Genomic DNA, 15,864 nt, shown 5'->3' on the forward strand with positions numbered 1-15,864 from the left:
GTGATCAGGGAAGTCCCCTCTATTAAGATGTCGATTGAGCAGAGCCTTGCAGTGAGAAACAAGCCATTGGATATCTGGGAGAGTGGAGATGGGGTGGGAGGGTGTGTTCTGGGAGAGTGGAGATGGGGTGGGAGGGTGTGTTCTGAAGCAGAAGGAATAGTAGGTGCAAAGTCCCTGAGGCACGCCTGTGCTTGGCATGTTTGAGGAATAGTAAGGAAGCCAGTGTGGCTGGACAGGGGAAAGTGAGTGAGGGCAGGGCAGTAGAGAATGAGATCAGGGGAGGCTGGCAGGGCAAAGGAGGGAGGTGGATGATGTAGGTCCTTGTAAGTCATAGTTTGAACTTATAATTCAGTTGGAGAGACAGACTGATATCTGTTTATAAAGAGTTCTCAATGCTGTGCTAACAACCTGGGCTGTATTCTGTGCTAAGTGAAGATGTTCAAGCAACAGAGCAATCCAGCCAAGTTTATATTTTAGAAAGATAACAGCGTCACTATCCAAGACACATTGTAGACTATGTATGTAGTACGTGTATAGTGTGCTGCTCTTCTATAAACTACAGGATACCTGTTACGTACAAATACTTACATACAAGATACAAGTGTGAATGTAAGCACTTGGGAAATATCTGAAAGAACCACACAAGAAACTGGGAGAGTCGGACAACTTTCCATGTCCCGTATGATTGGAATGCTGAAGGGTACACACACGAACTAATGGACGTGTGCTCCCAGCCTCCGGCTAAGGAGGGAAATTGCAGGCATCAGAATCCTCTTTACCGATCAAGCGCGTTAATCCGCCTGCGTGATGACAGTCATCTCGACACGCCACGCGGTGGCGCATGCGCGGTAGAAGGAGGTCCGCGAGCTGCGTGGGCTTGTGCCTAGGCGCCTGTGGTTCGTGGCCTTGTGCTGGCACCGGGGATGCCGGGTTGGCGACTTTGGCACTCCTGGCGGGGGTGACATGAGCCAGTTCGTCGGCCACGAGGAAGGGCGGAAAGCACATCCCGGAAAGGTAATGCGCCTTGGCCCCTGGGCGTTGCCGGTGGAGCTCGGAGCCCCTGGGCCTGGGCTTCCGTCTCTTGTGCTGTCGCCTGTCACAGTGGCCCCCGGCGCTGTGCTAGGGGGTGCTGGTCGTCTCGCGGCTCAGTTCATAGTAGCTGAAAGGGACAGTGTGTGATGTTCTGATTTCTCCCCATCGTTTTAAAAGGGAGGCTCTGGCCATTGCTCCTTGGGTAAAATGCAGCGGGACTGCTTTTTAAGATGGGACTGTCAGTGTTGGGGACCCTCCTTAATTACCAGGATGGAATCCCCTTCAGTTCCTCAAGCTGTGTTGTTTAGGCACAGAAAATGTGAGTAATAGGCACTGGAACTAAGTTTGAGTGAAAAAACGCACCGGTACCGCCGAGTTTTCCATCGAGACAGTTGATCCGTGTTGTCTCTTGGAATTATAAAGGGCGTACTGTTGCTTCCTAACCAGTGTCCTTTGAGAGCTCTACCTCTGTACGTTCAAATGATGAATTTTGAGGCTTTGCTCATACGTGGAGTAAACCCTTAAATTCCCTAAGACCTTCCTTTCCTCCGTCTCATACCCCATTAAGCCCGCTTCAGTTTATCTCCTGAATTTCTTCTGAATCTGTCAACTCTTCCTCAACATCCTAATACTGAACTTGCCTGTCTGTTGCAATGAGGTCCTAACTAGTGTCCATATATCTTGTTTCCTTCCAATCCATTCTTCACACAAGAAACCTTAGAAGCAAGTTGGGACATTGCTCATAAACACGGCTCAAAAACATTGTTTTGAGAATAGAAAACAAACTGTTGGCCTTTAACACTCTGCGTGGTCTAGAATCCTGTCTGCTTCTCTGCTACGTGGACTCCAGCTTGGTGCCTCTCCAACTTTAATATGGGTATGCCTCTCCTGTGGATCTTGTTAAATGCAGGCTGTAATTCAGTAGTTCTGGGTGGGGCCTGGATTCTGTGTTTCTAACGAGCTCCTAGGTGACGGTGACCCTGAGAGCAAGGGTCCAGCTCCTGCCTTTCTCCCTTCTTTCTGGAAGAGCAGGACGTCTGCCCCCCCGGGAGGAGAAGACATCTGCAACGTGACTACTAGCAACCAGCTTCCCTCACAGGCAAGGGACCTTTACCACTGCTCCCTACCATTTTGTCTGAGGCGCAGCAAGCCAAAACACTGACATGCTGAGGTTTGCAGCAAAGAGGAGGTTTATTCACAAGGCAGCCAAGCGAGGAAGTGACGTGACAATAGCTCTCAAATCCGCCTCCCCAAAGGCAAGGGGCTTGGGGTATCTATGGGATAAAGAATAAAGAAGCAGGGCAGTATGAGGCATGGGGAGCATGAGGAAAGGTGATTGGGAAAAGGTGTGCTCCTCATTGTTCTGAGCTGGCGTAACTAGGCTACGGGGCTCAGCACATCCTCAGGCTGTAGTTTTCGGCCCTCTGATGGCAGGAGGTCAAAAGGCACTGGGCCAGGTGGAAGATCGGTGGTCCTCTCCAGTCTTAACCAGCTCAGCCTAACTAGACACAGCTGATTCCAAGTTCCTGGACAATACCCGGGGCAAACATCTTATTGCTTATGCTACGTGCTATTTGGAGGACGTGCAAGTGTTCAAGCTACCTTGAGGAGTGAAGACAGGATTTGACTAATCCTTACACATGGTTTCACCTCCAGATGAGCAGAAGAGGCCTGTAGGCTGAATCTGGCTCCTGGCACCTGGAATTGGAGGCAGATGGTTTAAAAACAGGCTCTCCCGCCCTCTGTGTTATCTTAGGTAGATAGACTATTGAACCTTCCTGTGCCTGTTTCTCCACCAGCAGCATGGGGACACTCAGAGTCCCTCTCTTGGGGGCTGTTATGGGGGTTCAGTGAGCTATAGATGCATGCACAGGCACACGGGAGACACCCAGTGTGTGTTAGCTTCATGCTTACTTTTTATTAGGAGACCAGTATTGTTAGAAGATTTCTGGTTTGGACAACAAATTAGATAGGTGGTCATTACTATAGTTTATGCAACAGCAGTTCACATTACCATTTGCAAAAAAGCAGTTGGTTGTCCAACGGGGATTATAAACATCCATTTACCATGAGCTACTGAACAGATACTTTACACAGTAACTACTTCAAGTACTATTTAAGATCAATTCTCTATGTTGTCTTAAGCAGTTGTTAACCCCCCAATTTCGTGAATAGTACCAAGTAAGTCACTTGAACATCAGCTAGAGCAATCTGTTATCACTTAGCAAGCCTAAAGCTATAGTTCAACAATTTTATTTACTGTTCTATGACAAAAATGACTCTCAACAGCTATGCCCTGGATAAGTAATCAGCTAAAGCTAGTTTGACTGACCAAATCTGATTTACTGAGTGAATAAGCCAGTTGATTTAGAAAGGTCTAATGCATATTTCTCATCCATTCAGCATTCAACTGTTTCCCATGCCTAAAATGTCTTTTTTCCCATTCGTACATATCCAGATTCCTACTTCTGTGCCGTAGGGCTTGGCTGAACTACAACTGCCTTTAGTGACACTTTTCTCACCTGCACAATTGGAGATAATTTTAGTCTCCTCAAGACTCCCACGGGGTTACCTCTGTTGTGACACTTGACGATTTGGTGGCATATTTTACTTTATTTTATTTTAAATAGCCTTCCATTACTCCGTGCACATCAAACGGTAAATGCTTTCTCCTAGGAAACGTGTATAACGATTTTCTGAACTCTTCTGCTCTGGGCAAGATTCATAAATACACCAGGCAAACATAGTGAAAGAGGAGACAGTACTTGTGTTATATTCAGTTGGGTCTTGATACCTAAGTGTGACTCTTAACCAAGGATTATGCAGTAATTAAGGACACAGGTTAAAGTTGTTTAGAGTGTGTCCTAAAGTCTCCCTGGCAGAATTTAAATCTCTCCTCTGGAAATTGTAGACCTGAGACAAATTACTTCCCTAAACTTCATTTCCTACATCTGAGAAAGATAATAGTATCTACCTTGTAGTAGACTGAATAGTACCATTGCCCCCAAATGTCCACCTTCTAATCCCCAGAACCTATGAATGTCACCTTAAATGGCAGAAGGGACTTTGCCAATGGGATGAAAGTAAGGGTTTTGAGATGGGGAGATTCTTCTGGACTACCTGGATGGACCCAGATGTAACCACTGGTGTTCTCGTAAGAGAGAGGCAGAGGGAGTGTTTACTCCAGAGAGAATGTGATGATGAAGTTGGGGTTGGATTGATGTGGCCAGAAGTCAAGGAATGCTGTCAAGGAAACAGATTCTCCCTTAGAGCCTCTAGAAGGTGGATGGACGGCCTTGTCAACTCCTGGTTCCAGCCCAGGGAAACTGGTTTTGGACCTCTGTCTTCCAGAACCATAAGAGAATGAGTGTGTTTTGTTTTACGCAAGCTCATTGGTAGTCATTTGTTACAGCAGCCATAGGGAACTAATGCGTACCTCATAGGAACTATTTCTCCAATTAAAATGTGTGACTGGAAACACACTTGGTGGCATGTCTGACACACGGTAGGTATGCTACTGTGGGTAGTTCTTGGAAAGTAAAGCCTTGGTTTTTGAGGAATCATCAAAACCAGTACAATGGTTGCCATGTTTCTCCTTGTTCATCCTGGTGACAAAGCTGTAGAGAGAGCTCCATCCTTTCCCACAGGACGCCCACCCCTAGTACTTACAGGGAAGAGGTTATGTCTCACTTCAGGCACCTTCCTCTTTCCCTTTCTACTTTTTGTTTCATTAATCTTCATCCAGCTGGCCTTTCTAAGTTAAAAAAACAAAACAAAACAAAACCATTTCTCAATGGATTCAGATACTACCCCAAGTTAATATTCCAACCATGTTCTTGTTCTTCTGGGTCTCACCACCAGAAATTTCTGAGCTGAAATCCTCTCTAGTTTCTAGGATCAGTCACTTTCTAATTTCTCCTTTCTCAAGTTCAGAGTCTTGTCAGTTTAGTCCCTTCCCTAACCACAACATCTATTAAGGTGACACAGCAAAGTGATGAAAGTCTAGACGGTCTGGTTTTCATCCTGGGTTTCTGCCCGCTACTTACTGTGTGGCATTAGGCAAGCTATTCAACCCCCCTGGGCCTCAGTTTCCCCCAAAAAAGGTGAATATTATGAACATTACCTACCTATAGGGTTGCCATTATGAGGATTAAGTGAGTTAATATTTGCTAAGCACTTAGAATATTACTTGTTATAGTCCAAGCACTACAGTTGTGCTTGTTAATAATAATAAATGCAATTCCAAGCGTATAACTTACTCAACTTTCTGTCATAACTTTGAAGTGTTGGTCTATCTGTTGGCCAGCGTTGCAGGGAAATGAGTCGAGGCATGGGCTGAGGCATTGCTACCAGTGCGTGGTGTGTTCCCAGAACTAGGAACAGCCGTGTGAAATAGGTAGTGGTTCTACTTGGAGACGGGGCAGACTGGAAAATGACAGCCCTGGAGGTGTGTCCATAGGTTTGGTGTCAGAGCTGCTGCCTGCTGAAGCACTGATGCCGGCCTAAGCCGTAAATGGGGGGGGGGGGCTGGGGAAAACAGGGGCAGAATGGAAAGGGAAAATAGGGGAAGAACGGAAAAAGATAGCCTAGGGAGGAGGTGTGGTGTCCATAGCTTCGGGGTCAGAGGTGCTGCCTGCTGCAGCACCGATGACACCCGAAGCCGTAGATGGGGGGCTGGGGAAAAGAGGGGCAGAATGGAAAGGGAAAACAGGGGCAGAACGGAAAACGAAAGCCCGGGAAGGTGGTGTGGTGTCCATAGCTTCGGGGTCAGAGGTGCTGCCGGGAGCAGCACCAATGACACCCGAAGCCGTAGATGGGGTGCTGGGGAAAAGAGGGGCAGAATGGAAAGGGACAACAGGGGCAGAACGGAAAACGAAAGCCCGGGAAGGTGGTGTGGTGTCCATAGCTTCGGGGTCAGAGGTGCTGCCGGGAGCAGCACCAATGACACCCGAAGCCGTAAATGGGGTGCTGGGGAAAAGAGGGGCAGAATGGAAAGGGACAACAGGGGCAGAACGGAAAACGAAAGCCCGGGAAGGTGGTGTGGTGTCCATAGCTTCGGGGTCAGAGGTGCTGCCGGGAGCAGCACCAATGACACCCGAAGCCGTAAATGGGGTGCTGGGGAAAAGAGGGGCAGAATGGAAAGGGACAACAGGGGCAGAACGGAAAACGAAAGCCCGGGAAGGTGGTGTGGTGTCCATAGCTTCGGGGTCAGAGGTGCTGCCGGGAGCAGCACCAATGACACCCGAAGCCGTAGATGGGGTGCTGGGGAAAAGAGGGGCAGAATGGAAAGGGACAACAGGGGCAGAACGGAAAACGAAAGCCCGGGAAGGTGGTGTGGTGTCCATAGCTTCGGGGTCAGAGGTGCTGCCTGCTGCAGCACCGATGACACCCGAAGCCGTAGATGGGGTGCTGGGGAAAAGAGGGGCAGAATGGAAAGGGACAACAGGGGCAGAACGGAAAACGAAAGCCCGGGAAGGTGGTGTGGTGTCCATAGCTTCGGGGTCAGAGGTGCTGCCTGCTGCAGCACCGATGACACCCGAAGCCGTAGATGGGGTGCTGGGGAAAAGAGGGGCAGAATGGAAAGGGACAACAGGGGCAGAACGGAAAACGATAGCCCGGGAAGGAGGTGTGGTGTCCATAGCTTCGGGGTCAGAGGTGCTGCCTGCTGCAGCACCGACGACACCCGAAGCCGTAGATGGGGTGCTGGGGAAAAGAGGGGCAGAATGGAAAGGGAAAACAGGGGCAGAACGGAAAACGATAGCCTGGGAAGGAGGTGTGGTGTCCATCGCTTTGGGGTGAGATGGGCTGCCTGGCTGATCTGAGAAAAGCGAGTGAAAGTGGGAGAGCTTCTCCCTAGCTGCTAACTCTTCTCAAGGTCTAGCACGCACTGAACACTGGCCTGCCGGCTCAGCCTGGGTGTTGCCATTGCATTGTACGTGTCACAGAGCAAGGGCGGGCGGGTCAGGGGGTGGGCTGGGGGCCCCACACAAGCCCAGCCCCTGGAGAAACCCGGCCCGAGGGCAAAGAGCCCGAGCCCTTCTGGACTTTCTAGCGGCTGGGACTTGTCGCTGTGGGTGGCAGGTGTTTGGCACCGGATGGGCCACCATGCGGAGACTGTTGGGGACTGTGGAAGCCTTGTCCTCCAGAGCTCACGCTGCCTGGGCACCGGCTCTGCAGACCCCTCAGCCCTGGGTATGTATCGGCCAGCCCTTCCCCGCAACGGGGCCCAGAGGCCAGAGCCTGCCCAGAGCTGAGTGCAGGAGGCACCCAGAGCTTGCCAGGCTGTGGCCCGCCTCCTCCGTGGACCTCCCCAGCTTGTCCGCGAGCCCTGGAGACAGGAGCAGGAGCGCCTTCTCCAGGGCTGCTGAGCTGCCAGCATCACCGTGAGCCAGGCGGTGAAGGTTTCTGAGCAGGGGATGCAGAGCCCTGACCCGACTGGATGCTGCACCCCACGATGTCCCTTCCTGGCAGGTAGGTTCTTTCTTCACTTGTTTTTCGAAATTTGGTAAAAGAACATTTCAACCTTCGACTGTTCTTCAGGGTATACAGATGGTAGTGGCTTAGCCGGGATTCGAAGCAAGCCTGTGTGATTCCAGAGCTCGTGCTCTGGACTCTGGCGCCTCCTTATCATATATGCTTCATGTGTTACTTTTTCTTTTGTTTCTTGAAGTCCTTATGATACTTAGCCCTAAGTGCCATACCTGTAATGAACACATCCACTGCCCTGTAGGAGGTGTTCTTTTGTTCAACGCGTGAATTGGTCATCCACCACACTGGGTTCTAATCTCAGAAGATAGGTCAGGGACCACCAGTTGTCAGCATAGCACCATCCCACATTTCTAATTGAGGCTTGGAGCCTAGATTTTTCCCTTTGGTCTAGTTTGAAGGATCCAGGTAGGTAAAGCTTATATTCTAGATAAATCATGGGCTATCCTGAAAGGAATTCATCAATGAATTATTCTGTATGGATTAGAAGCCAGTTTCTCTGGCCTTCCTGGAGTATATCCAGTAAGGCATCTCATTCATGTCTAGAAAGCAAATATATCATTTATTGCAACTTCAGCGTGGAGCGATGTATTGGTTTAAAATAAAGTACGAGCAACACAATTTGGTCATTGTGAGTATGCCGGCTGGGTCCACTCTTTACTACACATATGTAACTCTAGAGCTTCTTATGCCCCATAGAGGAGACATACTCTTGTGTGTCTAGGACAAGGGAAACATGTGTTGTTATTCAGGAGCTGGAAGCTACAGCATGACAGGAAAGAATTGAAAAATCCTGGTCTTGGTCTACACGTCACTTTACCTTGTCCGAATCTTGTTTCTTTGGCTTGCTTCATTGGAGTGTTTTCTCTCTCCTGGGACTGACATTGTGTGTTCTGTATCAGGCATGTGACATGTAGAAGTTTCAGAACCCAGAATCATATAGATCAGTAAAAATCTATATATTTTTGTTTAAAATCTATTTAAAATCACACTGGGCATAATTCATATATTCCAAAAGTAGTTTGACCCTCTGCTCATGAGATTCTTTTTATGGTATGTCGAAGCAAATTTGGACTTCCATCCCCAATAAACTTTGAGGTTGGAGGACACAAAAGCTTTTGCTCAGACCTAAATTCTGTCTGAAAAAAAAAGGGTAACTATTATAAGCCCTTTCTAACCTCTCCAGGAGCAGAAATGATTTACAGCTATGGCATTGAACCATAATTTCTTGATCTCGTTTGAGAAGAGTTCAGTAAGAAACAGTGTCTTGAGTTTTGTTCGTTGGTTCCCTGTTTTCTTGTCTTGCGTGCCAACAATCCACTGTAATACGTGAGTGAGTATGGCAGCAGGCCGAGTGTTCCCTGGAGCTCGTTAAATGAACGTGTTTTCCTGAAATGACTTTTGTCTCCTTGTTTTCAGCCCCTCTTCTTTCCTCTGTCCTTTACTATAACCAGGGCTCAGCAAAAGCTGACTGGCTTTGTGCAGACCCTACTTAGGGTAGTCTTTTCTTCATTATTTTATTCACGGCCCCTCCATTTCATTGTTTGCCTTCTCGAAATGTGTTGAAATCTTTCTGTGGTTGATGACTTCCACAATGTCTTGGCTCTTATTGGTTGATTAATTTGGGTATTTCTACAGTTTTATTTAAACCTGGTTTCAGGAGGACCAGAAAGTAAATATATTTCCTAGTCTGCCATCTTGAGCTGAAAATCCCTGTGGATTTTAGCATCCAATGTTCCCATGGGTAAAAAACCCAACCTTGGCATTAATAGATGTACACTCAAGATTTCAGCTTTTCTTGAGCAATCACTAAGGATTTAATATGCGGTCACTTCTAATGGGAAAATAGTAACTATCTCATGGCGTTGATTTGAGGATTAACTTAGATAATGGACAAGAAAATGCTTGGTAAGGTTTTAAAATCTATAAAAAATGTTTTTTGTTATTATTTGATTTGTTGCTATTTCAACTTTAGCTGACAGTTGTTTGTGACCTTGCTTATGTGAGAAAATGCCTTCTGGTTTATTGTTTTGAAAGCCAGATTATATTTTTCAATAGCTCAATGGAAATGGCATCATTTGTGAAGTTGAAGGGTGAAGGCATAAATGTTTCTTGACATTTGAATCAACTATTGGTCTTCTGGGGCTTGTCCTTATTCTCCTGCAGTCTCTAATCAACATGGCATCCAGAGAGATCCTGTTAAAACGTAAGTCAGATCATGTCACTCCAGGCTCTTCAGTGGCTTCTTCACAGGAAAAGCAAAGTCCTCAAAGTGCCTCCACAGCCCTAGAAATCTGGGCCTCTGTTTCCTCTCTGACTGTTTCCTTCTCCTCTCCACTTTGCTCCCTCTGTTTTCCACACACTGACATCCTTTCTGCTCCTTGGATACTCCAAGCCCACTCTTGCCTCATTGCCTTTCCATCTGACTGTTCCCTCTGCTTGTACTATTCACTTCCCAGATATGCACCTTGCTCCCTCTCACAACCTTAGGTTCCCTCTTAAATTTTATCTTCCCCAGAAAGCCCTCAGTGATCACTTAGTTTCAGATCGCAGCCTCCTCCTACCAGCTAACAATCTCCATCCCCCTTCCCCGCTTGCTGTTTTTCTCCAGCACTTACCTGATATACTAGTTATTCTACCCATTTATTCAATTTTTATTTACGTATTTACACTTACGATTTTATATTTGCTTCTTTACTTTTGTCTCTCCCCTCAGCTCGAGAGAGGCTATATTCATCTGTGTTAATCACTGCTGTGTTTCCTGAACATGCCTAGAAAACATACTGAAGAAGGGTGCCTGAAATTTGGTAAGGGAGCCATCAATTTTCTTGGCTGAATGAAGAAATATGCTCATAAATTAATGAACAAATCTCTGGGGTTTCTGAATTAAGGACTAATGGGAAGAGGAAGGCAAATGGTTGGGACAGGGTACTGCAAGAAGGAGTATTTGGAGTACTCTGATAGCTCTCCTAATAGATAACATTTTGTTCATTTAAATAGTTTTAACGAGAGAGCTGGGAACTCGGGACACACAGCATCGAGGTTTTATAATGCATTCTGTAGAGTTCTTTTCGAGTGTGTTCAAATATCATTGAAAATATATGCATGCATATAAACCTCTGTTACTTTATTTAGTGCTTTACAAGAGCCCCTCAAGGAAGGGGTAGTAGCAACTATCAGTATCCTTCCTTTATGATGAGCTTAATTTATTCAAAATTACATGCTAATTTATTTGTAACTGTGAAACTAGACTTAGTTATTTAGTAGACCCTCCCTAGAAACCTATGACGTTAATAAAACCAACAAAACTGTGTTCAGGTTCCAGTGATACACACATTACAGACTCAATTATGTGTCATCCATTTTAATGAAGGGAAGAAGTGATTTAACAAACACAGAGCAAACAAACAGAATATGAAGGTTTGTCCTCCATTAATATTAGTAATGGATAAAGTGGGCTCCAACGCCTTCAAGGTAGCTTGAGACCCATCATCTCTGTGTCATGGGAAGGGGGATGCTCGGCCAGGATGTCTTTCTGTGTCACTGAGAAAAATTTCCATAATATATAACGATACTTACTGAAACGGATATGGGGCATTTGGGTAATTAGGAATCCGTTAGCATATTTTTCCGGAAGCCTTGACTACGAAACGAGGATAGTAGATTTGGACACTTGCAGCCATGCAGAAGTTGTTTGGGTATTCATCTTTATGCCGAATGAAGTAAGCTTATTTCATCTCTGCAGCTTCCCATATACCATTTTCCCACCTCTGTTTTGTGTTTGGAAAGACTTTTAGAAATTAAAACTCAAGTTAAAAAGTGAGTGACGGGCTTCCCTGGTGGCTCAGTGGTTGAGAGTCCGCCTGCCGATGCAGGGGACGCGGGTTCGCGCTCCGGTCCGGGAAGATCCCACATGCCGCGGAGCGGCTAGGCCCGTGAGCCATGGCCGCTGAGCCTGCGCTCCGCAACGGGAGAGGCCACAGCAGTGAGAGGCCCGTGTACTGCAAAAAAAAAAAAAAAGAGAAAAAGAAAGAAAAGAAAAGAGAGTGAGTGACAACTTAAATGATATATGGAATATTTTGCTGACTTAGAAGAGCATGCAGAATTAAATATGACCCAGTTGAAATGTTAATTTTATTTTAATGTGTATATTGGGGTGGAGTCTTAAAGGTGCCAGAAAACAAGCATTCACCCATCCTGTTTGGAACTGCAGCACACAGGCACCTTCAGTTACCAGTTCTGTTCATTCCACAGAATCATCTTGGGAAAACATACTGTTTTTTATGTACCTGGTGTATATCTTAACCAGTTTGAAGAATTTCCCAAATACCTGTTAATATGTAGTTCTCCGATTCCAATCTTGCCACGTTCTGTACCAGTGACACAGCACATAGGAGTTTTATTTCTCTTCCTTTCTCTGGGTTGTTGAGAACCCAACGAAAGAACAATGGAATGGCATCAAAGAGATCAGGGTTCTTGACTCAGATTTACCATAAAATAATAGTGTCCTCTTGGGAAAATTATAGTTGTTCTAGGCCCCTTTCCTTTTCTTTACTTTGACAGAGCTGCACTAGATGACCCCAAGTAACACTGTGCTCTTTGCAGTAGTAGCTTAGACGTTATTGGTTTTCTGAAACAAATGAAGACAGTGACACAGGAAACTGTGCAACATCTCTGTAACGATGTTTTCTTAGAGTTGCCTCCATTTTTCAGATGATAAGATGGCTGAGCACAGAAGTAGGTGTTTTGACCAGAGGTTCCAGAGTAGATGGAACTGAACCACAAGTTTCCTTCATTCCTGAAGCTCACTTAGCCAAAACATAGGCTTCTGAATATTAAGCTGTAAAGCATATTATCAGTGTGCTTTAAAAGAAGCGGTTCTTCTAGGATTTCTATTTAATAGCAGGCGGTTTTGAAATTCTTAGAAGATCATCGAATCTTGTGAGATTTACAGCTCTATTTTCCTGTCAAGCAAGTTGTATCAGTGCCAGACAATCATCTGAGCTTCTGGATGCTTCTCTGAACCTCTTGAATTTTTCTTCTTGCTATATGAAATTCATGCCAGATAAGCCTTTTTGTAGAGAGCGTGTACAGACTTGTCTATTTTCATATAAGAAAGCGATGCAGTGAGCCAGGTCGGGGGTTAAGCCCTCATTCTCAGAGTGGTATTGAGCTCCTGGTGAAATGTAATCCTCATTTCCTCAGAATAGAAAAGCAGTTATCTCACGTTTTTAATGCCATTAACTCTTTATACATTTATGTATAATACATATATTTATTGTACCTACGAGGTGTGCTCTCTTTGGGAAGTACAAAGCTATTTGAGACGTAAGTTGTTCATTTTTTTGTTTTCCCACAAATACTGTGACCCTTTGAGCAGGAAGGTCTGTGTTTTACTAACATCTAGAACAAGCAGCTAACACGGTGTCTAAGATGTAGTCAATAAATATGAAATAGGTAAATGAACACATTTTTTAAGGAAGGGCCAGGGCATGAACAAATAGAAAATTTTCATTTTCAGTCACAAAGCCACAACAGACATAAAAATGATACAGACAACAAGTGCTACGGTCATTCAAAGAAGGCATAGAATTGATACAACAAGGATCTCCCCTATGGCACAGGGAACTGTACTCAATATTTTGTAATAACTTATAAGGGAAAAGACTCTGAAAACGGAATCACTGCGCCGTACACCTGAAACGGACACGACATTGTAAATCAACTATATTTCAATTAAAAAACAAACAAACAGACAACAGCAACAACAAAATCCCAAAGAGGTCATAGAAGTTCTTATGAGATTCCCGAAGAGAAGAGAAGCCAAATGAGGACGGGAGAGGCGGCTTTTGAATCCGTTCAGAGGAGAAGTCACAGAGGAACTAGTCATTGATCTGAACTTGAGATTAAGATTAAGATGAATTAATCTGAATTAAGATTGCAACACAGGGATATTACAGATGAAGGTAATCACATAAACTTACTATACTGAAACTTGCAGAGGTTATGAGTGTTGTTCAAGATCCCAAAGCAAGTGCATTGTGGAATCAGAATTTTAAGTGAGGCCTGATGAACTAAAAACAAACCAACACAGAAACAAGCCCTTCCTGTGACACCACGTTGCCTTTGAAGTCGTTTTTTTTGGTGGATTGGCAGAAACTGGTTCCAGTGTTTCTTGCAGGAATGACTGGCCATAGGACTGGGCGTCGTAGCTTCCTGCCAGGCGGCCGAAGGTCGCAGGCAGGTGGGTCACTGGGACACACGCGGAGGGGCTCCTGCCCGGCCCCCTGGCCGCTCAGTGCCCCTGCCCCAGAGCGGGGGTGGGGGCCTCAAAGCAGCCTTGTCTGAGTCCCCTGCCACTAGAGAGAGTATTGGCCCAACACTTGTAGAAAACGGGGACCTTGCTGGCAGTTCAGTGGAGGGACACAAATAAATCTTTGCCGACTTTCTGCTGAAGCTCACGAGGGTTCACTCCTAAGCCTCTTACAAGGCCAGCTGCCGAGGCTGCGAGAGATGAGTCAGGGCTCTCCCTCCATCACGGGGAGATCGCTGGTTAAAGCGCTCACGAGGGAGTGAACCGCGTGTCCGCACCGACACGCATGGGCAGACCTCGTCGATGCCTTCTGTCCGGGGTATGAAGCCCTCTCCTGCCTCTTCCAGGCTCTCTAGAAAGCATGTGCAGAGCCTCCCACTCCACCCTCGGACTCCGTGGGCCACAGCTGGAGGGACCAGCCAAGGAGCCGTGGCAGGAGGAGGCCAGAGGGCAGTGGGCCTCGGCCGGAGCCCGTCAGTCAGTCCCCATTCACACACCACCAGACGATCCTCTTGACCTGGGCAGTAGCCGCCAACCGACCGCTAAGGTGAGCCCGGCGCGCGCTTGGCTACCTGGCATGGCTGGGAACCCCAGGATCTCCTGGCAGAGGCGGGCATTCTCCTGGGCCGGGTCCGCGGGCGTCTGCGTGTGCAGGGCCTGAACCACCTTGGCCAGGACGATCTGGCACAGGTTGAAGAGGCCTGGGGCGTGGGAGGAAGGAGACGGGGGGCTGGCACCGTGTCCAGGCCACGCTTGCCAGCCGGGCAGACCGGAAGCCCCCTTCCCTTCCCTCGGTCCGGCCGCATCTGGGTTGGCCTCCCGGGACTTGATGAGCTTGTCCAGCAGCTCCTGAGGGACGGTGCTGCCCGTGCCCCACCAAGACTGGCAGCAGCGCCAGGGCCTCACAGGGCACGGCGCCCCCGGCCCCAGAGCCTTCCCTCTGGCTCTCATCACCGGCTGTCAGCAGACCTGCATGCAACGTGCTTTTCTTTTCTCTTGTCTTCTTTACGTCCCTCAGCCACGCAATGCGGTGAAGCCCTGACGCTCGCTGCCACGTCGGTACACCCTGAGAACACGATGCTCAGCGAGAGAAGTCATACACAGAAGGACACACAGGGCGTGACCCCACTGAGGAGAAACATCCAGAGCAGGTAGATCCACAGAGTCAGCGAGTGGGTTCCTGGTTGTCAGGGGCTGGCGAGGGGACGGAGTGATAGCTAAGGGCGTGAGGGACATTTTCGGGATGATGGAAATGGTCCAAAGCAGTAGTGACGTCTGTACGGCTCAGTAAACTGTCCCCACACGCCCCAGTGCAGCCTGTGAGAGCATCGCTCTCAGGATGAAGGGCTGACCACAGGAAGACCGAACGAGCAGTGGGTCCTGGGCCCAGACTCTCAGCTGGCGCCCCCCACGTGGGGAAGTCACTGGGACTTGCTGAGCCTCCACGGAGACTGGCAGCAGCCCCCGAGCTCACAGGGCACTGCACCCCCGGCCCCAGAGCCTTCCCTCTGGTTCTCATCACCGGCCGTCAGCAGACTTGCAGGCAACGTTCCTTTCTTTTCTTTTGTCTTTTTTAAAGGCAACTCTTGAGTACATGTATTTAACATGCAGGGAACCAGCCCTGACTCCTTGATCTGGGTCTTCCAGCCTCTAGAGCCTCGAGGACATCCATTTCCGTTATTTACGCGCCCAGTGCCTGGGGTTTGATGATGGAAGCTGACACCGAGGGCGTCACCACGTGTGGGGTGATGTCAGTGAAAGAATCCCGTGGCGAGGGCCTGCCTGAGGACCACGCATGCCCGGGCCCTCCCCGCCCCCTGCCTGCAGCCCTGCGCCTGGGAGCGGAGCTGGTGCATCGCATGCCCGACGTCGTGGAAGTTGGTCTCCCGCTCATCATGCCGCAGCAGGGAGGGCAGGTTGGGCGTAGGCTTGGTGAAGTTGGCCACCATGGCCGCGATGGCGATCTGGCAGCTCCCATCGTGCTGTAGGCAGGCCGAAGCAGGCCGCGTGCCCGGACTTCCCCACCCTGCGGA

The 15,864-nt window shown here is 47.9% G+C and overlaps 1 long non-coding RNA gene across 1 annotated transcript; it reads left to right on the plus strand.

Moving 5' to 3' along the window:
- The first annotated feature begins 9,616 nt into the window (after positions 1–9,616).
- Positions 9,617–15,637, plus strand: LOC149743768 (uncharacterized). Its single transcript, XR_016391795.1, has 4 exons — positions 9,617–9,724; positions 10,235–10,325; positions 14,179–14,378; positions 14,850–15,637. It is a non-coding gene; the product is annotated as an uncharacterized LOC149743768 (long non-coding RNA).
- Positions 15,638–15,864: the final 227 nt, after the last annotated feature.

The sequence above is a fragment of the Delphinapterus leucas genome, unplaced genomic scaffold, assembly GCF_059928025.1.
Source record: "Delphinapterus leucas isolate spDelLeu-1000000601 "Yukka" unplaced genomic scaffold, BTC_Dleu_Yukka2 spDelLeu_asBTCV2_sq85, whole genome shotgun sequence".
Classification (NCBI taxonomy): Eukaryota; Metazoa; Chordata; class Mammalia; order Artiodactyla; family Monodontidae; genus Delphinapterus; species Delphinapterus leucas.